The 21,809-nt window shown below is 45.4% G+C and overlaps 1 long non-coding RNA gene across 1 annotated transcript; it reads right to left on the bottom strand.

Annotated features, from left to right (window-relative positions):
* Positions 1-833: 833 nt before the first annotated feature.
* Positions 834-21,708, bottom strand: LOC135373422 (uncharacterized). Its single transcript, XR_010416456.1, has 8 exons — positions 21,306-21,708; positions 20,653-20,749; positions 19,351-19,614; positions 7,545-7,654; positions 5,090-5,242; positions 1,583-1,661; positions 1,275-1,498; positions 834-1,127 (listed from the first exon to the last, which is right to left on the bottom strand). It is a non-coding gene; the product is annotated as an uncharacterized LOC135373422 (long non-coding RNA).
* Between the last annotated feature and the right edge of the window lie 101 nt (positions 21,709-21,809).

Genomic DNA, 21,809 nt, shown 5'->3' with positions numbered 1-21,809 from the left:
GATCCTCCTCATCGACTTCAAAGAGCACTCCTGCACCGACTGCGAGACGCCATCAAGGAAAAGAGGCGCGGCAGGTTGAGTCGAGGTGTCCGGTTGCTCCAGGACAATGCCCCTGTCCACACGGCTTCTGTTGCCAAGGCTGCACTGAAGGAGTGCGGCTTCGAAGAAATCCACCACCCCCCCTACAGTCCAGACTTGGCACCGAGTGACTACTTCTTGTTCTCAAACTTGAAGAGGGATCTCAGAGGACGGAGATTTCAAAAATGATAGTGAGGTGCAAGAGGCAGTTTTCCAGCATTTTGCGGACAAAACTTCTGACTATTTTTTCAGGGGATAAGAATGCTGGTTGAAAGGTGTCAAAAGTGCATCGAAGTTAAGGGTAACTATGTCGAAAAGTGATACACTTGTTTCGTCTCTATGACTATTAAAAGTTGGTCAGGCCAGAAACTTATGGAACCACCCTCGTATATGATATAACAGTATGACCTGCTCAATAATCTGTGACTTCGCTCTGCAACATTTTTTCACCATATATGGTTATGGAAAGCAAACATCATCGAGGTTTTGATTGTGTACGCAGTTACATCTTCTAATAGCAAAGCACCTTACATGAACATGCGCAAACAACTATGACATTGATGAGTCCTACAATGCAAGCGTATATAATTAAAGTATTGTTTGCTCTAACGTGTCCAGAAGTTTTATCTAAAACGACCGCTACTTTTCAGCTACTTCACTAAGAAACAGGTGCTGCTAGTGAAGCAGTACCTGTTTTTGAGTAAGAAACAGGTAATGCTTCACTAGTAGCACTAGTAGTTCCAGTTTGTTAGTGAGGTAGCTGAAAAGTAGCACTCGTTTTAGATAAAACTTCTGGACACGTTAGAGCAAACACCCTGTATACCGCACAAGTTGAATTTGAAAGGTGTTATGAAAAGTGAAGTATGTTACCATATATGCAACGTGGGAGATATGCCTGGTGTTACTCATAGTATCCTGTATATGAAATCGACGGGTACAACGTCCTGATTCTTCGATCAGCACATCGTGGAATCTGCCTTCGGTTTCTTATTCCAAGGTATCCATGAATCCAGCTTGTAAAGGAGCAATACGCAGTGTATCGGAGACGTCTGTGTTAAACAATAATAAAGAAGACAAAGTATTGTTTTGTTTGACTAAGAGCAGCAAACTTTTAGTAACACGCATCCATATGCTCGAAAAGGAAGTGGCACGAAACCCTGACATTTATGACGTAGGAGAAGTTTTTGACACAGTACCTATTGTCAGATGGCTCGAGAATACGCATGTGACGGTCATCACGGCAAAACACTGGTGCATAAACAAGCAGGAGCTCCCTCCGCAGACAAATGTCATTGAAGAGTAGGTGATCGGTGATACAACTGACCCCCGGCACTCTCACAAGACAGCTGACACTCGATCAACGGAACTGCGGCACCGGCGTTCATCAGGTTCCACTGGACTACAGCGAGTGCAGAGGCATCTGTCATTTTCAAGTGGACAAATGTCAAACTGCTTAACAATGCACAATCATCAAGAGATATGATATGATCGGGATATGGCGTACCTGAAAGCGTCGTCGCTATCGGACGGCTCGTTTTCACTGGCTGCACCTTCACCTGCAGCGGGGTCAAGTGGTAGAGTGTCTGTGGAATAAGGGTCGTCATCGAGCACAATTTCTTCGGCGCTGTAATCCTCAGAATCGCTTGGAAGCGACGCGACTTCACTTTCGCAATCTGACGATTCCGACATTAGGCTTGCTGTCTGCTGGCCGCCTCGCATCCAGATGCCCGGTGACCCCACATTGAGCGTGACGTTATCAAGGCGTTGTGGAGAGACGGTGGAGAGGGACCTTATTATGCATCGTCTGCTCTCTCGATGTCTTTCATAGATTACTCAGCATACACGCGACCTATTCACTTGGGGTTTTCGCTGCCCTTGTCAGAGGTCACTGAGAAATATTGTGGTACTGAAGTTTCGGAATCGACCGAGATGGAGTCCCTTTAATGTGACACATCCCAAGTGTTGCACCTGAAGTAAAACAAAAAGGGAGAGAAGTGAGTCTCATTGCAAGGATTCAAGTCATGTGATTGCTGCCCCTGTACCCTTTCTGAATCTGGTTATATATGCTCTATTACACCAAGAAGGCGTAACGAAAGGTTGGCGCGGTGCGAGTGCTGCCAGAGTTGAAGCCTGGAAAGGTGGGAATGGGAAAGCGTAAGAAAGGATAGGTAAAATATCCTGCGCCTGCTAAAACAGCCTGCGCAAAATATCTTTCAGAACTCCATGTCTGCCGTCTGTGTCTATGTGAACTTCATAGAGCTTTTTATCGCGCGTCTCATTTCTTGCGACGAAGCGGCATACTAACTGGGGGAGCTTGTCCTGTTGGGAGCAGATCGGAGCGCTGTCATCACTGGTACCAAAATATATGCTGCGCTGCCGCAGAGTGAATAGCCCTAAGCACACACCTCGAATTGCAACTTATCTATACATATTACGTACAAAAACATCAGCTGACAAAACTGGGAATCCTTTGTGGCTGTATGACACGAGAAAACTAGGACACTAGAAAACTAGGAATCCTTTGTGGCTACTGGCTAGTATATAACACAAGACCACTAGGACACTAGAAAATTAAGAAGCTTTTGTGGCTGTAGGACATGAGGCAACTAGGACGCTCAAAAACTAAAAATCTTTTGTGGCTGTATGACACAAGACAACTAGGACGGCTGAAAACAAGCAAGTCTTTCTGGCTATATCACATGAGACAACTAGGATGCCAGAAAACTAGGAATCCTTTGTGGCTATATGACACGAGACCACTAGGACACTAGAAAACTAAGAATCTTTTGTGGCTGTAGGACATGAGGCAACTAGGACTCTAGAAAACTAGGAATCTTCTGGCTGTACGACCTGAGACAACTCGGACGCTAGAAAACAAGGAATTTTTATGGCTGTATGACACGAGACAGCTAGGCTAGGACACTAGAAAACTAGGGATCCTTTGTGGCCATATGACATGAGACAGCTAGGACGCTCGAAAACTAGGAATCTTTTGTGGGTGTATGACACGAGACAACTAGGACGCTAGAAAACTATGTCAAAAGTGTTGGTGAAATCTCCCCTGAAGCAAATATGTTCAGCTCATAATGTTCAGACGAGCAGATTTTGTAAATACGATTTTGTATTCCATTAGGTGAAATGTGCTGTATAGCTAGGGAGTGACTTTCGGGTTAAACGCCTTTCTCAGATTCGTGGGGTAAAAATCGGGCGATACGTGTGCCTTCGGGTGTTATCGGGTGTTTTTTTTCTCCTCTTGTCTATTAAGTCCTTTCCTTTTTTTCTCTTTTTTGTGCGACCTACCAGCGCTAATTCCCGATGGCATAGACAGTGCTGGCACACATGGGTGTATTGCTGGGAACGTAAGTGACTCATTCTTACATGTGCTACACGTGGCGACTTTTCTTAGTCTTCAGTGCAAACGTCACTTGACGATTTCATAGTAACTGGAATACGAGGAGAAATCGGGTTTAACCCGGATTGGTCGGAGGTCAGTTCGGGGGGGGGGGGATAACCGGGCGGAATCGGGTTTAACCCGAAAAAGTCACTCCCTATGTATAGGTATGCAGTTACTTGTGCGGGTTAAATCTTCCAAAAGTTCCAATAATGCGAAATTAGTTAAATAATTTTCGCGCCTATTTTGCCACCTATGAGAGACTTCCATAGAAGACGGTGAGTGCTGATACATGTGTGACAGAAAACTAGAGGGCATTTCTGTTGCGTTCCCTTTCTTGGCCATATGACACCATTCAGCTGGTGCTGACTACCATCGCTGTCACACAGGCAGTCCTCAATCACCGCTGAAGCTAATGCTCATTGAAAATATGTGCGGCGCATTGGAAACGATTCACGCTGACAAGTTGACAGGTGACACACCTGGTGGCACTACACGCATGTTCAATGTTTCAGTCAGTTGTCAAGAGTTTTCGAGCTGTTTTTCCCCATTCGTGATGTACCAACTTGCCCACACTATTGCCTTAACTCAGTTCAGTGGTTGTTGGTTTCAATGGTTATTGGAGACTGCCTGCATGATAGCCTGGTATACGAGGGGCGTTCAAGTCAAACCGGGACTTTCTGTCTCCTGAGTGTACAAATGGCTCGCGCTACTTCTTTTTCGTCATTTTCACACGCGACAGGCCTCCGCGTTCACCACGTGGTGGTCCAACGTTTGTGCAAAACAGAAGACACGTGCTGGACAAGATGGCCGACAACGAGGTGAGCGCGCACATCGAACAGCGAATTGTCATGAAGTTTCTCGTGAATGAAGGCCTAAAGTCATCTGAAATTCACAGAAGACGTCAGGCTCAGTACGGCCACGATACACTTAGCCGCAGCAAAGCGCTTGAGTGGTGCAAACGGTTCCGAGACGGCCGTACATCGGTGCAGGACGATCCCGGTCGGGGCGGCTCAGAGCCCAGTGTCAGAGTTCCTGAGAACATCCAACTTGTGGAGTGCCTGATCCTCAAAGACCGACGGACAACATGTCTCGAACTGGCTCGAAAGACTGACCCTTCTGTGGGAACGTTGAACACTATCATTCATAAACACCTCCAGTTTCGGAAAGCCGGGCCTCCTAACCAAAGGAGTCCTCCTCCTACAGGACAATGCACGCCCGCATACCACGCATCTCACGACACGCACCTTACAGGAACTTGGCTGGGAGTTGCTGCCACATCCCCCTTACAGTCCAGACCTCGCCCCCAGTGATTTCCATCTCTTCGGGCCACTTCGGGCCATCTCTTCGGGCGTTCCTTGGGGGCCGCCACTTCAACTGCGACGACGAAGTCAAGAATGCGGTCCGATCATGGCTGCTACGCGCCGGTAAGGATTTCTACGCTGCTGGCATCCAAGCCCTCGTGAAACGCTGGGACAAGTGCATTAGTGCAGCTGGAGATTACGTCGACAAATAAAACTAATTTCTAGCCTCTAAGTTCATTTTACTTTTGCGAAAAATGAAAGGTCCCGGTTTGACTTGAACGCCCCTCGTAAATCCCTCTCAACATTTTTGTATCACCTTCTGATGCAGAGCCACAGCTGTGCCCCATTTGCTCCTGCTCTGCTATAATTCCAACGTTGTAAGGCTCTGTCTTGATTTCTGTGATTGGTTGTTCTTTTGAAGGGTCCTCTAGAGGCTCTTCTTTAATGCGACACCTGCCACGTGTCGCCCCTAAGGTAAAGCAAAAGAGAAATAACTGAGCAACATTACATCGCAATGCTTCGAGTCACGTGACGACCACCACCCTGTACCCTTTCTGAACCTGGTTGTGCTCTGTTGTGGCTAGGCCCGGAACGCCGAATAACATTTGAACCGAGATCAAAAGTCTCTTAACTTGAATTTAGCACTTAGCTGCGCTTCACTCAAGGAAGTTATTGTCACTGAAACATTCATCGCACCACTGAGTAGCATTCATAAAAAAGAATGAACTTGAAGCTTTGGCGACCCTTAATCTCGGCTCAGAGTTGACCAGAGTTGCGAAGGTCGGGTCTAGAGACGTGCGTTGCTTCCCGTAACAAAAGGTTGGCACGGCATGAATGCTGCATGAGTCGAAGCATGGGAAAGGGCTATTGGGTAAAATGTTTCAGGTTTTGCAATTTCTTGGGACAAAGCAGTTTACTAAGTGGAGAGGCTCGCCGAGCCGGGAGCAGATTGGTGTGCCGGCGCTGCCGGCGCGGGTGGAAAAATATACGGTCTGCCTACGCAGAGTGCAAGACCCGTGTGTTACAAGGCTTACCCGTACGTACCTTACACGCAACACAACGAATCCCTTGCGGCTATGTGACGCGAGATAGCCGGACGTACGGCAACATCGTCAGAGATGTTTGTCATTTTAGAAGTACATCTGCAGAATTGTACATGTGACATGTTACAAAGGAACAGTCTACAAACAGACTATTTGAACTCCATTTCTCCCTGACTTCCAATCATGTAATCCAGTTTTATCCTCATATCACCATGACAATTTTCATTAGTGGATGGTTATATGTGGGAAAACTAAAATAATAATGCCCAGACAAAACAACCACAGGAAGGAATTCACATTTTTGGTGGTAATACGTGCATCCATAGGCACTCGACAACACAACTAAGGGAAGGGCAATGTCGCGTGCCACGAACGCTTCTATGCAAACACACAAGACAGTGCATCGGCAAAGGCGTCCACACCATCCATGCTAGTGACTAACTGGAGCAACCTGCTCCACAGATCAATTGCATGTGCAGGGTGTGTGTGTCCCAGTGATGGCCTAGTTAACTACATGTAGTTAAACTACCTGATTGTAGTTAAAAAGTAGTTATCAATTACTTGCATGTAGTGTGCAACTACTAGTTAAACTACTATTTTGGGTAGTTAACTACAGTAGTGAGGTTACTGCAGGCACCAACTACTTCCGATTTTGCCGCAAGCTCTACGGCACGACTGCGCTTCCGACTTTTACCTCGAAGCTACTTGTTTGATGAGAACGGAGGTGCAGAGCAATTGTGCTGTGCATGCATACTAAATCTTCACTTTCATCACTGCTTGTGATTCACATTTACATGTCCAAGAACACTATAGAATGCGATTGGTGTTGAGAGACAATGTTCTGTAGTTAGAGATGTAGTTAAAACACAATGCTGTAGTTAAAGACGTAGTTTCAACTGCCTCCCCTGAGAAGTAGTTGAACTACTAGTTAAACTACTCCATCACAAAGTAGTTATACTACAGGGTGTCTTTTTTTTCTTCAGGGTGGCAATAGATTTTTCATCAAAAACTGTAAGGGCTATAGACATGCCGTTTTCACTTCTGTCATCTCTGGGCCGGCGGACGTTCTTGGCCATATGTTGCTCAACCGTCAAATCACTAATTACCTAAAAAATGTTAATTAACTTTTAAATTATAAAAGCTACGAAGTTGTCCAAATGAGAACATCTGTTCCTTTCGGTGACCTGATATTGTAGCTGTTTTCAGAACAAAAATCCGTTCGGTAGATCGTCCGCAAAAAATCTGTGAAGGAACACCATTTTTTTCTTTATTTTCTTCATTGCGCATCTTCCGAGACGCGTCTGCGATATCAGGCTGCTGACTGCGAGCAAGTGTTTGAATACCGCTGTCATTCGCCGCCCCAGTTCCGAGCGGAAATAATAAAGATTCTTGTTTCTTGTACCAGCGTCACAGCAGTGGCTCGTTTCATATGCCATTCGTTTCATACGAAAATTCCCCGATGACATATCAAACAGAAATCGTAGCGCCATATTTATCCCCAAATTCTTATGTCTAAATACCGTAGCACTCGATTTTCCCTCCCAAATTTGAAAAATCGTAAAACCCGAAAACGAGGAACACTAAACATAAGATATGGGAAGTAACCAAGCAGTAGCCAGTTAACCATGGTTATAGACTTTGGTCGCCTTCTCCGACAACTTGGCATTAAAGTGCTTAAATGATTAAAGTGATTGAATAGCCATTAATTGGATTAAAGCGCTGACTCACTGTCCCCAGGGAAGTGATCTGTGTTCAGTTCCTCTGTGTGCACATTGGTTCCAGTTCAGTCAGGAGAATTGCCAGAAAGGTTCTTGATGGCACTCGCATTCCATTGTCTCCTTTGAAGAAAGAAATACGATACCTTTATTAGAAAAATGATCCCTAGTTTGGGAACTTGATGTTTCGAAGATATAAAGGCTAATGACTACAGTCAGTGTTCATGCAAAATGCATATTTTTAGAGTGCACTGCAGCATATGTATGTAGTAACTAGAGCCTGGATTTTTAGGCACGAAGAAAACCTCGTTATAGGCACCTATGACGGGCTCTAAAAATCCAGATTTAGGCACCGAAAATGGCATTATAGGCTCTATAAATTGTTGATTCTTTTCATCTGTAGCACTGAAGCCGCAAAATGAAAGCCAATAGATCAGTTCTATCAGATCAGCAGGAAAAATACCGTAAATGGTGGTTGTGACTGTTTTTCTGATTTTTTGCTGCACGAAATGCAAAACTCATTTATTCTACTATAACTAAAGAAATCAGTTTCCATCATGATCGTGCTATGGTCTAAAGACCAGGATTCTAGCCACTGCAACCGGTTCCACGACACCTCTCGGAAGGACTTGTCGTGGGCAGCACACACTGGCGATATTCGAGCATTGGAAGCTTTGGTGTTACGTTAAAATTACTTAGTCCTCGAACTTTTTAAGCTCCGCCTTCTGGATTTCGTTTGCAGCATTTCCACAAGGATCGCAAAGGTAGCAAATATGGGGGATCAATTCTGCTCACACCGGATGCATTGTCACCTTCGCTCGTGTACCTATGGCCCTGACAGCATGCGAGGGGAGCTTGCTAATGTTGCCAACTGCAAGGACTTGTACCTACCTTCGTACTACAGTAAAAACAGTAAGCAGGGTAACTTGTTTATACACACAAGGGAGTATGGGTGTGTGATTGTATTTTCTGTGATGGTAAAAAAAAGGTAATAGGTAAATATAAAAAGAAGAGAAAGAGGCCTGCCTGATCTAGAAAGTGGGCAACAGGTGTGTTAGCTCGGAAAGTATTTTGTTATCTGAAAGAGAAAGGGTGTTCCTGTTGCAATGATTATAAGTGCCTTCTATGTGGCATGTCAGTAAAGTTGTTGAAAGTGAGCGCTCTCTGTTGAGTATGTCTTCTGTCTTTTAAAGTACAGAGGGCCATCTAAACAAAAATCCCATTAAGACATCTGATGAAAGTGTTTATTATTTATTTATTTGTGATATTTCTGGCATAGTGCCGTAGAAGGAGGGGCATTCCCCAAATACAAGTCGTGAGAACATCTTCAACAAAAGGAAGAAAGAAGAAATACATATGCGTACAACATACATACATACAATACATAAGAACAGACCCAGTTGGAAAAACAAAGTGGAAGCTGAAGTGGATTATAGTGGATCCACTTAAAGGCTAAAGTGGTTTAAGCAGGATCCACTTGGAGGCCAAAGGGGTTTAAGACAGATCCACTTAGAGGCCAAAGTGGTCAAGCAGAGATCCACTTTGGGGCCAAAGTGGCCAAGGAGGGATCCACTTAAGGCCAAAGTGGTTAAGAACGGATCCATTTTGAGGTCAAAGTGGTGAAAAATTGATCCACTTCGAAGCGAAGGAGGTCAAGAATGGATCCACTTAGGGGCCGAAGTGGTCAGAAATGGACCAACTTTGAGGCCAGAGTGGTTCAGGGTGGAAGACCGAGAGGTCGAGTACAACAGTACATCATCACTCTCAAATTAAGCAACAATATATGATTGAGGGAATTGATTGGCAGAAAAAATAAAAATGATTAGAATAAGATATGATTAGGAAGAACACTGTACATTCGTGTTGAGGATGAACTAATTCAAACCAATTCAAACAAATGAAATTCCAGCACACGAACCGTATCGAAATTATTGCAAGTGAAATTTAAATGAAAAGTTGAAATTAAAATTTATTCCGAACCATTCTGAACAAATCAACCGAGGAGGCGATGGACCGTCGGCGACTATTTTCTAGAGAGCTGGCCTGAGATTTTCCCTCTCCCTCGCGAGCCCCGCCCACCCGGAGCGTGCCAATGGGAGGATGCGTGGGCGGTGTCGGCTGAGTGCCATCTGGGGGCAGAGGTTCGAACGTAGACGGGGACGTGCTTTTGGCGATGCTACATCCACTGGGTCGTTACATCCAGCACGGCCCTGAGTTGGCCCGTGAGCACAAACAATGCGTAACAGGGGTGAATCAACATTCAAATAAATCGATCTTTCTAGTGCATTCCCCAAAGCAGCTTTAACGAAAATGGTGACAGTGATTCACGTCTTCTGGAAGACCACAGTGACCCATCATTCCATGAAAAACGCAAAACAAGGGCACAATCTGATCCTGGTAGAACTCTGTAGACCTGACCTCCTTTGTTGCACACTATGCTGACCCCGGAGTATGGACCACAGGCTTTATGGCCTTCTCTACGGTCTCCTTTGTCACATAAATCAGTTGCATTGTATTGCCCGCGGCTTATACGCGTGAAATTACGGTAATTAAACTTAGGCTACATGACATGCACATCCGGCGGTGGCAAAAACCTAGTAAGAACAAATGCCATTGACCGCATGATTCCAGGCAGCGTACCTTCTTAATTAAAATTCAATGACACGTTTTCTGGGACATCCCCTATATTTATTACACTACCAAAGGGGCTGGAAACCTGAAAAGGAAAAAATATAACACGGGGGTCACCTGCTGGAACGACTGAGAAACGCCACCTGACAATAAACCGCGTTTCTTCATAACATGCAATTTCAAACTAGGAAGTGTCTAGAGGTCCGTCGGATGGACATGATTGTACATCGGAGTCCGTCGGCTCTTCATTTTGTCGCGCTAGATCAAATTAGTTTAGTTTAGGTTAGGTTGGGTTAGGCTAGTGTTAAGTCAGTGCAAGTTAGCCTCGTGCAGCTCTAGGTTAGGTTGGTTAGGTTAGGAAATAGAGTCTCGTTCCTCATACCATGGACCATCCGACGGACCCCGCTGCACAAAGAATCCGGTCCGTCCCGTCCGACAGACTTCTAGACACCTTCAAACTATTCCGAAGCAGACACAAACAGACGACATAAGCTGTAGGTTGGATCACGACCTACTAGATTATAAGGACCATGTCATAATCGGCAACCCCTATGAGGAGGCCGTCTGCACAATCCGCTAGGGGCACTACTCATCGGCACGCAAGATCTGCATCACGACTGGATGATAGAAATTTGAATTCTGAAAGCATAGAAGCGTATGCATGACTACCGTAGCAGACGACAGCAGTAGTTCCTATGAAAACGCTAGAATGATGATGATAATGAACCTCAGAATGAAACATCTTTCGTGGGATATCCACCGCTTGTACAGAAATACTAAGATAAGCTGAAGTACAAAGTATTGTAGAAGTTGAGGAAGCAATAACTGGGACGATGAGTACCGCCACCGCTAACTTCCAAATGAGGCGCTGGGAAGGGGTGCCGTGACATGGTGGTTATAATCTAGTAGGTCGTGGGTTGGATAGATGCCGTTGCATTTTTATTACAACCTCCACTGCACTTCCTGTGGTAGTGGTTACAAGAACTGTTGCTTTTAGGAACCATTCCGTAACCATACCGTCCTTTGCTGCACTTGTTTCACTATGAGCTTGTATCGACTAGTCTAAAGCAATGTTCTGTCACGTCTGACAAACAGCTATTTCGGTTTTGAGAGCTATATCAGTTGTGGCATTTTTAAACTCCATTAGAAAGATCAAGTATTGACTTGAAATTCGCAAGTTGGTCAGACCTCTGGAAAATAGTGGGCTTCGACTGCAAACCTAAGGGCCACCGAAAGTTCGCAATCATGCACATCTTTCACACATGCCGTGGTGCACACTCTAAATGTATTTCTTTTTTGTTTGCTGGCTTTTTACAGAAAATCTGTCCATACAATTATCATTGCAAGATCCTCAGACTTGAATGTATTTCTGAAAATGCGCAAAAAGTTGGAAACCTCCTTTTGTGACACAGCATTTAATTATATCCAAGGGGGAATTCTGCAGACTAAAGATAGAACTCACCATTTTCTGAGTTCTTTGTTTTTCTGTGGGCGTGTCTTGCTTCTTGAGGTTCTTTTCCAATTATTTATATTAAAATTAATAATAATTGGGGTGCTTTTACACGTAATGCCAGTCAGACGCTTCTTCTAAGTGACACTTGAAGTTACTTTGCCATTACTAGAAGCGTGCTAAAAACTTTAAAGTTTGTGTCAAACGGGATCACTCTTCTTTACACTTCGCAAAATAAACTTCGAGAATAAACTCCTCGAGATAAATCACGAAAAAATCCACGGTGTAAAGATAAAGCCGTAAAAATCAACTTTTGCGATACAAACACTTTAGATTCAAACTTTCAAAATAAATTGCCTCTGATTGGTCGACAGCCACGGCAGCCTCAGAGCAGCGAAGGCTTTTGGCTCCCGCGTCTCAAAATAGTTCCCCGCAGGATGAGGCCATGATGCTCTTTGCGGTGGGCTGGGAACGAGAGTACAGAGTCTGGATGGATCGTTTACTGTATTCTCCGCCGGCTATCAGGATTCTGTTGACGCTGCAGTTAACGATTTGTTCTGCTGCTCGCCTGTCAAATTTGAGTATGTCGAACTCTGAATTCATGTCGTGTCATCAAATGAGTTCCCGGTGTTGTTTCCAGCTATGGTGGACACCTGCTATATTATGAACATTGTCGCGAACGTCGCCATTCTCCTGCAGGGCTGCCACAGGATGGGGGTGGACTTTATACTGTGGACCAGACCACGGGATAGGTGTCCGGTTTATTCTGTGGACCAGTCCGACAGTCCGACCGAACCACAAGATTAGTGGTTGCAAAATTAGCCATGGTCATGCAACGGCGGTGTGGAAAAAAAAAAAACAACGGTGTGGTGCAGTGGTTAGCGTCCCCGGCTGGTAATCAGAAAGTGTAGGTTCGATTCCAGGTGGAGTCGCCTTTTTTTTTCACGCTCCGCGTGCCCTTTTATTCCAGGTGCAACATTTGAGTGATTTTTTGGCTACGCGTTACAGTCGTTACAGTGAATGTGGACGATATCGTGTGGGCATGTTTGGGCGACGACGGCTAGCACACAGAAAAAGAAAAAGTGCTGAATTTTCGCTACAAATTAGGTTAGGTTAGGGCCACAATGCCTTTCTTACGTTCTAGCATTAGGTTAGGTATGGTTAGGTTAGATTAAGTATGGCATGGCATTTTTTTCACATTTGAGGCCGACGCCGCATGGACTGGTCCACAAAATAAAACGGACACCTATCCTGTATTCTGGTCCACAGAATAAAGCACACTCCTATCCTGTGGTCTGGGCCATAGAATAAGCACTGCGTTCCTTGTGAGCCTACGTTCTGATAAATGCAGGGAACAGCTACTGGACAGACTCTCGAAATGCATTTTTACAAATAAGCTGCATATGAATGTAAAGAAATTGTTTGTGTGCTTGCAAGAAAAAAACTATTTTCTCTCGGATGAATAACTTGAGTCAACAGAGGTGCCTTAATTTTTTGCAACCATCTTACGGTAATCTCAAAGTGTAACGAAATAAGATTCTAATTTCAGGAACATCCACATTGATTCACGCACCTTCCCAGACAACGATTTGCCATGCAAAAGCTGCAAGAGATGTATCTACATATAATACTTCAAGCACTTTGTTTTCACCGGTCTTTGAATACCCTGGAACCTAAGGATGCCGTTTTCAAGGTCTTAAAAACCATGAAATTTTCTCACAGAAATTGTTGCATCTTTTTTATTCGTGTGGATATACAGTGCAAATTCTGGTTATCAGATGCCGGAACTGAAGAAAACCAAGCGCAATAAGTAATTGAAATCAGAAGTGTGAGAAATGAATGGCACCCTCTGTTGTATTTGTTTGCCTCTGTTTCTCTCCTATGATCTTCACATTCAGAAATCCCCAAGTACGTTTATTAGCAGGTCACTCTTTATGCCAAGCACCCACACCAAGAAGAGGTCTAAAATTTACGGTACCAGCTACTTCATTGTATGGTACCCTTGCACCTATTTTTACAGCTTATAAATATTGTGCTGAAATATGAAATCGCTATAAAACTTGCATCCTGCGCGACATTACATTAAATGTGCTGCTTGCAGTTGTGCAGCGTTGTTTCTCCCTCACGTTCAAGTGAAAAGGCAAAAAGAACGCTCCGAGACTTACTCTCACACAACCATTATTTCGCGGCCATGTCCTCGCACTAAATGGTCACGAGCATACTTTTTGAAAACTATAGCGGCACATAGGGAAACCGACGTTGCATTTGCGCCGACCTTCTATTTCCAATAATTAAACGAGACCTAATTAGTACATCCACTTCGGATGTAGAACATGTTGTCATTCCTTATAACTGCAAAAATATGATTTCTCCAAGAATAAAAAAATCAGTCCATGGACACGTTATATGCACCGCACCTACTAGGAATTAACCGGCGGTTGCTGAAAATATACTGGTATTTGTGTTTTATGTGATGTATGGCCCACATTTCTTCTTGACCAGCTATGCCAGTCTGAGAGCTCCTACGCCAGACTAGCTAATTCCTCCTCTGTGTCCTCCATGCGGTCACGTATATGTTACACTACAAGGAAGCTAGCTGGTACTAACAGATCCAAACAGGTGAATTAACATGAACACAATCACATAGCAGAGTGATTAACAACCACCATTATTGACTTAGTTTGCTTGGTCGATGGCAACTGAAGGTGGCATATTTCTTTCCTCTGATTTTTTTTATTGGTTTGTTCCAGCTAAAAACGGAAGCCATACACTGAGCAGCAGGGCATAATAAAACACTCCATAAGCATCACTTTGCCTCTTTGGCTTTGGCAAGCATGGCTTTGCCTCCACAAGCATGACTTTGACATAATTGCTTTCTGTCGTGATAAAGGGTACTATGACTGTGTTCGCAGTACCCTTTAAAACGTTGGCACCTATACGCATAGCTGTGCCAACTCACTAATGAGGGCCTTCATGGGTGCCCCTCACCTCAGGCCTTTGAGGTGCGTGTGAGTGAGGGCAAGCCCACGATCAGGCCATCCGTGAGTGCACTCATGAGGTTCTTACCCTCATGAGGTCTCCTGTGAGTGCACTCATGAGGATTTGCCCCTCATGAGACCTCCTGCGAGTGCACTCATGAGGTCTAAGGGGCACCAGGTCTGTGTGAGTGAGGTCATTGGAGAAGCCTGAGGGGTGTGAGGTAGTATGAGTGCATTCACAAATGAGGTCAAATGACGCTTACGAGACGTGGGCAAATTATGAAGGCACTAGTGATATGGTTTCAGCGACCGAGCTACCGGCAGGGTGCACTTTAAAGGGCTGGTGTTCCCGTTTTTAGCAATTTCGTCTACCTCGCGCTAGGAACACAGCAAAGCTTCCTGATCTGACTGATTACTTCGTGATATGGTTCCAGCGACCCAACTACAGGCAGGGTGCACTTTAAAGGGCTGGTAGGCCGGTTTTAGCAATTTCGTCTACGTCGCTCTGGGAACACAGCCACGCGTCCTGTGCTGACTGATTACTTGGTGATATGGTTCCAGCGGCCCAACTACAGGCAGGGTGCACTTTAAAGGGCTTGTGTGCCTGTTTTTAGCAATTTCGTCTACGTCGCGTTGGGAACACAGCAAAGCTTCTTGATCTGACTAATTACTTCGTGATGTGGTTCCAGCGACCCAACTACAGGCAGGGTGCACTTTAAGGGGCTTGTGTGCCTGTTTTTAGCAATTTCGTCTACGTCGCGTTGGGAACACAGCAAAGCTTCTTGATCTGACTAATTACTTCGTGATGTGGTTCCAGCGGCCCAACTACAGGCAGGGTGCACTTTAAAGGGCTTGTGTGCCTGTTTTTAGCAATTTCGTCTACGTCGCGTTGGGAACACAGCAAAGCTTCTTGATCTGACTAATTACTTCGTGATGTGGTTCCAGCGACCCAACTACAGGCAGGGTGCACTTTAAAGGGCTTGTGTGCCTGTTTTTAGCAATTTCGTCTACGTCGCGTTGGGAACACAGCAAAGCTTCTTGATCTGACTAATTACTTCGTGATGTGGTTCCAGCGACCCAACTACAGGCAGGGTGCACTTTAAAGGGCTTGTGTGCCTGTTTTTAGCAATTTCGTCTACGTCGCGTTGGGAACACAGCAAAGCTTCTTGATCTGACTAATTACTTCGTGATGTGGTTCCAGCGACCCAACTACAGGCAGGGTGCACTTTAAAGGGCTTGTGTGCCTGTTTTTAGCAATTTCGTCTACGTCGCGTTGGGAACACAGCAAAGCTTCTTGATCTGACTAATTACTTCGTGATATGGTTCCAGCGACCCAACTACAGGCAGGGTGCACTTTAAAGGGCTGGTGGGCCGGTTTTTAGCAATTTCGTCTACGTCGCTCTGGGAACACAGCCACGCGTCCTGTGCTGACTGATTACTTGGTGATATGGTTCCAGCGACCCAACTACAGGCAGGGTGCACTTTAAAGGGCTTGTGTGCCTGTTTTTAGCAATTTCGTCTACGTCGCTCTGGGAACACAGCCACGCGTCCTGTGCTGACTGATTACTTGGTGATATGGTTCCAGCGACCCAACTACAGGCAGGGTGCACTTTAAAGGGCTTGTGTGCCTGTTTTTAGCAATTTCGTCTACGTCGCGTTGGGAACACAGCAAAGCTTCTTGATCTGACTAATTACTTCGTGATGTGGTTCCAGCGACCCAACTACAGGCAGGGTGCACTTTAAAGGGCTTGTGTGCCTGTTTTTAGCAATTTCGTCTACGTCGCGTTGGGAACACAGCAAAGCTTCTTGATCTGACTAATTACTTCGTGATATGGTTCCAGCGACCCAACTACAGGCAGGGTGCACTTTAAAGGGCTGGTGGGCCGGTTTTTAGCAATTTCGTCTACGTCGCTCTGGGAACACAGCCACGCGTCCTGTGCTGACTGATTACTTGGTGATATGGTTCCAGCGACCCAACTACAGGCAGGGTGCACTTTAAAGGGCTTGTGTGCCCGTTTTTACCAATTTCATCTACGTCGCGCTCGGAACACAGCAAAGCTTCCTGATATGACTGATTACTTCGTGATATGGTTCCAGCGACCCAACTACAGGCAGGGTGCACTTTAAAGGGCTTGTGTGCCCGTTTTTACCAATTTCGTCTACGTTGCGCTGGGAACACAGCAAAGCTTCCTGATCTGACTGATTACTTCGTGATATGGTTCCAGCGACCCAACTACTGGCAGGGTGCACTTTAAAGGGCTAGGGCTTTTTATTGTTTGTCGTTCCCTGTATCTGTCCTTTGGTGTTTCATTGTTTGCGACCTGTATGATATATGTACTGCAGGCAGCTCTCATTCAGCTGAAACTCTGAGCTTCAGACTGCTGTTTCGATCCCACCTGATGACAGAGACAAACTTGGGAGTAAATATGTTTCGGTGGTCTTTGGCACAAATTTCGACGTCCTACTTTGCCACACTTGCGCAACAACGTATTTATTTACAACCTTACGCAATCAAGCTGCGTATGGTGACATGTAGCCCACGTATCAGCATCAGTTTCAATACAAACGCGATTAGTTCTTGCACGAAATCACGCTTAAAAACTCAGGCGCATTCTCATATTTTGCTGCTCGGTAAATATCCTAGCAGTAGACGCCGTAGAGGAACAAAGAACTGCTGCTTTCCAAATTAAGTGTCTCGATTTGTACTGTTTTCACGGTGCGATGCGTTTTTGTTTTTTCTGGTGGTGTTGACGTTCTCGGAGCCGCACAAACAAACAACATCCACGATAAAAATATGCAATATTTTACGACTAATGAATATATCGGTAGCGTAGGCAGCAACCCGCCGCCATGCTCCATCTGCCGTCTTCGCCCTGATTGGTTACTGGGTCGATGACGAGTTGTGATGTCAGTGTATAAGCGGCCCCGTATGACCAGTATGACCACCTATCGTGGGTTGTGTTTGCTGTTCATGTTGAAAGTGTTGTTCTGTCAAGCAAGACAAGCATCAAACACTGTTACGAGGCATGTTTTGTATCGTCAGTGTGACCAGTCGATTATACATAAAGAAAACATGTTTGCATGCACGTTGTTAAACATGTTTTGAGCGTTTGTATAACCAGTGTGATTGCAGCCTTGGATTTGCAACATGACATTGCCCTCCGCACCCCACTGCACGAGAGAGTATCGCGTTCCAAACCAGCGCCTCCTCTATACACAATGCCTGTCAAATGAGCGCCAAACCGCCTGCTAAGCCCTCTCCCCCATACACGCTGAATCCTCCGCTTTGGCGCTGCCTTCCACACCGCTGAATTTAGCAGACGACATGCCTCGCCAAAAAGTTGCCGTTCCAGACGATGTGCTTATTGTCTCATTTGAAAGAGGGGGAGGGCGGGACCGGGTGGAAGCTGGCGCCCCATGCGGACTCTCCGAGAAACTTTTGGCAGGCGGAGAGCAATGCAAACACGCGTGACGTGACAGGCACTGTCCAAACACTTTCCCTCTCTGCGTCCACCGATACACAACGAGGGGGGAGGGGGGAGGAAATCCGCCAGGCATCTGCAGTGTCTGCCCACACGCCCCCACCAGACACGAAACGCGAAGCGTTTATGTTCGCTCGGTGCACTCCAATACACATTTGCCATTCTCTCCGACACGTGAACGTCAGACATCGACTAAACATTTTCGGCTTCATAACCTATTATGAGGACTCCAAAACCTATCCGTTATCTTCAAAATCCATCGCATAGACCAACATCAAAACCCATCACGCTGACTTCCCCTTCAAAACCATCGCGCTGACTTCAAAACCCAACACACGGACTTCGACTTCAAAACCCATCACACAGACTTCACCTTCAAAACGGAAAGCGGCAAAGCGGAAAACATGCTCCAGTAACGATGCTAACAGTCAACGGCTATATTACATTTCTCGTAGGTTTCTGCGTCAACTGTTAGATAAAATCCTGTCTCCAGGTCAAATTAAAACATATTTCATGGCGAGGTATACGAGCCTGTTTGCAAATTTTGCAATTTGCTCGCAAAAGCTTGTCCACGAATCGACAAGATGTTCTGTGTATGATGTCATGGCCAGTTCTCCTCGGAGGTGGGCCGTAGCAGCTGCCGTTCGCGCCCGTGGTTAATATAAAATATCTTCACTATTTGAACCATTTTCAACTTCATATTTCACAGCGCAAATGCTTTAGTGCAGGGGAACAAATTAAAAATGAATGTGGGTTCGTCAAACATCCTTTCATGGTCCCTATAAGAGCTGAGAGCGATGAAGGAGTTCGCTTGACACGCGGCACCTGGATTGCAATAGCTTCGTAACGTGGGATTGCAGAGACATAGCGTTTTGACGCGCATGTTTGGTACACATAGATCAATATGTACAAGGGGACTTCTTCAAATATTTGGAAATGGTTTCAGAACCCCTTTAATGCGGCTGTGGTTAAAGGAACTATCACATCCAGAACTGTACTTATGGAACCCACACGGTAATGTTTATCACCACTTCAAAGCCAGCTTGGCCACGTTTCTCCCGAGAAAATAGCTTACATATTAAATAAAATTGTTCTAATCGATTCACACTCCCCTCTGCAGCTAAGGAAGCCCCAGTGATAGTAACATCATGACGCCGTAAGCCCCACACACGAATGGGAGCGCAGCGCAGGCGATTGTCTCTGAGCTCATCTGCTTGGGGTTCGCATTGCAATATACTAAGTGAAAGGTCACGTGTAAACATGCCAACTTTCGCTTACCAGTGTGAGTTCTGACGTGACCATGTTGCGTGGAACACGCTGTTACGCTCCCACTTGTACAAACACCTCCGATGCTAACCAGAAAGAATGTTCCGCAAGCTGATCACAGGGCAGATGCCGTCCAGTATCAGTCGGTCGGCCGCCAACGCTACCAAGGTACCTCCAGCCGCTCCTTGATTTGCTCCGTCCGGGTGGCGTTTCCAGAGAGGGAATCCCGGGATGCTATCGATATGCGTCATCTGCTTTCGTCACGATTACATCAAACTGCGCAGGAACAAGACCACCAATTTTCTGCGTTATTATCAGTGATGAACGCGGAGTAAAAGGGCACTACAGTTTCGGAATCATCTTGTCGGCACAGTTCCCCCTGCAGTCGGCCCAGGATGCGTTCTAACCCCCGTGCCCCTCACTCCTTCCTGCTGTCCTCTCTCCATCTGTCCACGTCTGTATGCCGCTCGTAGCCACAGTTGCTTCGCGGTGCTAACGTGGAATTTAAGAAGAAAAGCTTCAGAATCAACTTGGGCGATAGTCCCTTTGACCTAGTATGGACTATGTACCACAAAAACAAAGCACCTAGACAACATTCTGAACTACACAAACAAGTTTTTGTTTGTTTACCCACCTCAATAAAATGAACTGTAAATAATTGTGCAAAGCAAAAGTCAGTGGTGGCTTATCAGCCAGTGACTTCTGCGAATGTGCACAGTCGCGACAACACAACCCTTGGTCATGATGGGAAGCAAGCAGTGTTTCTTTTTCCACACACAAAAAAATCCAATAACAGGGTTTATTCGCACCACGTCATCCGCAGGGGTGTGCCACTGTCTCTGAAAGATTTGCTACCATAATATAGGTCCTGAAGTTTTCACTGTCCAGGAGTGACGTCAGTGAATAAACTCTATTCTCCTGACAAGTTATACGGTCTGTACAAGCAGTGGATGTTGCATGAGAGATGTTTCTTTCGAAAGTTGATGATCATCATCATTGTACGCGTTTTCATAGGAGCTGTTGCCGTCGTCTGCTACGGTAGTTGTACCTCCGCTTCTGCGCGTTCAAAATTCAAACATCCATTGTCCAATCATGATGTCCATCTCGCGGGCCAATGAGTAATGCCCCTAGCGGATTGTGTGGATGGGCTCCTCATAAGGGTTGTCGATCATGACATGGTTGCTATAATCTAGTAGGACGTGATTCAGACGCCATTGTATGTTTTTGAAAATGAGGCAGAAACCCCCTTGATGGCATTTTCTATAGGGTAATGTCATACAGGTAGACAGGAAACAAATACTGGGGAAAACTCACTGGTTTCTGCAGCCGTGATTCTTCATCTTGTTTAGCACGAGATCTCCGTCTTCCTCACCGAGGTACAGTCTGAGGTCACCACCACTTGTTTTTCTCACTGGACAATCCAAGAACAGAGAGATAGGATGTAACGAAGGATACAATATAGTAAAGGTCCCAACATATTCGTAGTATACATACCAAATGGAAGGTGAAAACAAATCAAAGCAAGACAAGATCAGACTGGAAAGTTCAAAGTTTTGGGACAAAGGAGAGGGGTGAGAGAGAGAGCATTATTGTTCATGGTGCGAGAGCCGTAGGGGTCCTGACTCTTTGACTCCCAAGAGAAGAATGGAGGATTGATTGACCCAACTGTTCCCCAACTTGGACATCCTAGTAGGTTCTCACAGCCACACGATATTTGAGGTGTAGCATGCACACGCGCAAGCATTCTGTCAAACTAACATAACATAACGTAATACAATCGCTAAAACAGTGTTAAAAACAATAAGGACTGTTTTCGCGATTTTATTGTGTGACCATCAGGCCGAAATTGGTATTTACTTTAACATAGCGCAACACAAAAAGAGCGCTATATTGACATTGAAATTTCGTATGCCACTTTTTTTTGTGTGTGGCAATTTTACAACTTTTGTGGATGATTGAAGCCTTACCTCGTCGGGACATTCGCTCAGCGAAGTGAGCTAGCTTGCATGTTGGAGGTGGAGTCTGAGGTGTAGAGACCAAAGGGTATTCCTTTTCCTCGTACAATGACGTGTCTCTGGCTTGATATGTTCCGTAACTATTCAGTTGCATGTCTGAGCAGTCTGAGCTCGTCCAGCAGTGTTGTTTCGTTTTTCTTGCGCTCCGTTTGCAAAATGACAACCAACTCAACTTTCCACTCTGATATTCACAGTGTCATTCACAGAGTACCATTTTTAATGCCTCAAAGCGAACTGATGGTAAAAACTGCTCGTGAGTGAAGCCTGGAAAAATCCGAAAAAACAAAATAAAAAAAGAATTGAAAGCGTTCTCCCATCTAAGCTTGCGACAGTAGAGACAGACTTTGTTTACGTATCGCAACTGAGGGAACGGCATAGAGAGGCCGCTGCCAACGTTGTTGGCGCTAAGTGTAAAATGCAATAAAAATAGTATGACATGTTTGAGAGCAATAAAAT

The sequence above is a fragment of the Ornithodoros turicata genome, unplaced genomic scaffold (assembly GCF_037126465.1).
Source record: "Ornithodoros turicata isolate Travis unplaced genomic scaffold, ASM3712646v1 Chromosome24, whole genome shotgun sequence".
NCBI classification, from domain to species: Eukaryota; Metazoa; Arthropoda; class Arachnida; order Ixodida; family Argasidae; genus Ornithodoros; species Ornithodoros turicata.
Note: the sequence above shows the minus strand (reverse complement) of the source record. Positions and strands in the feature narration are given on the sequence as shown.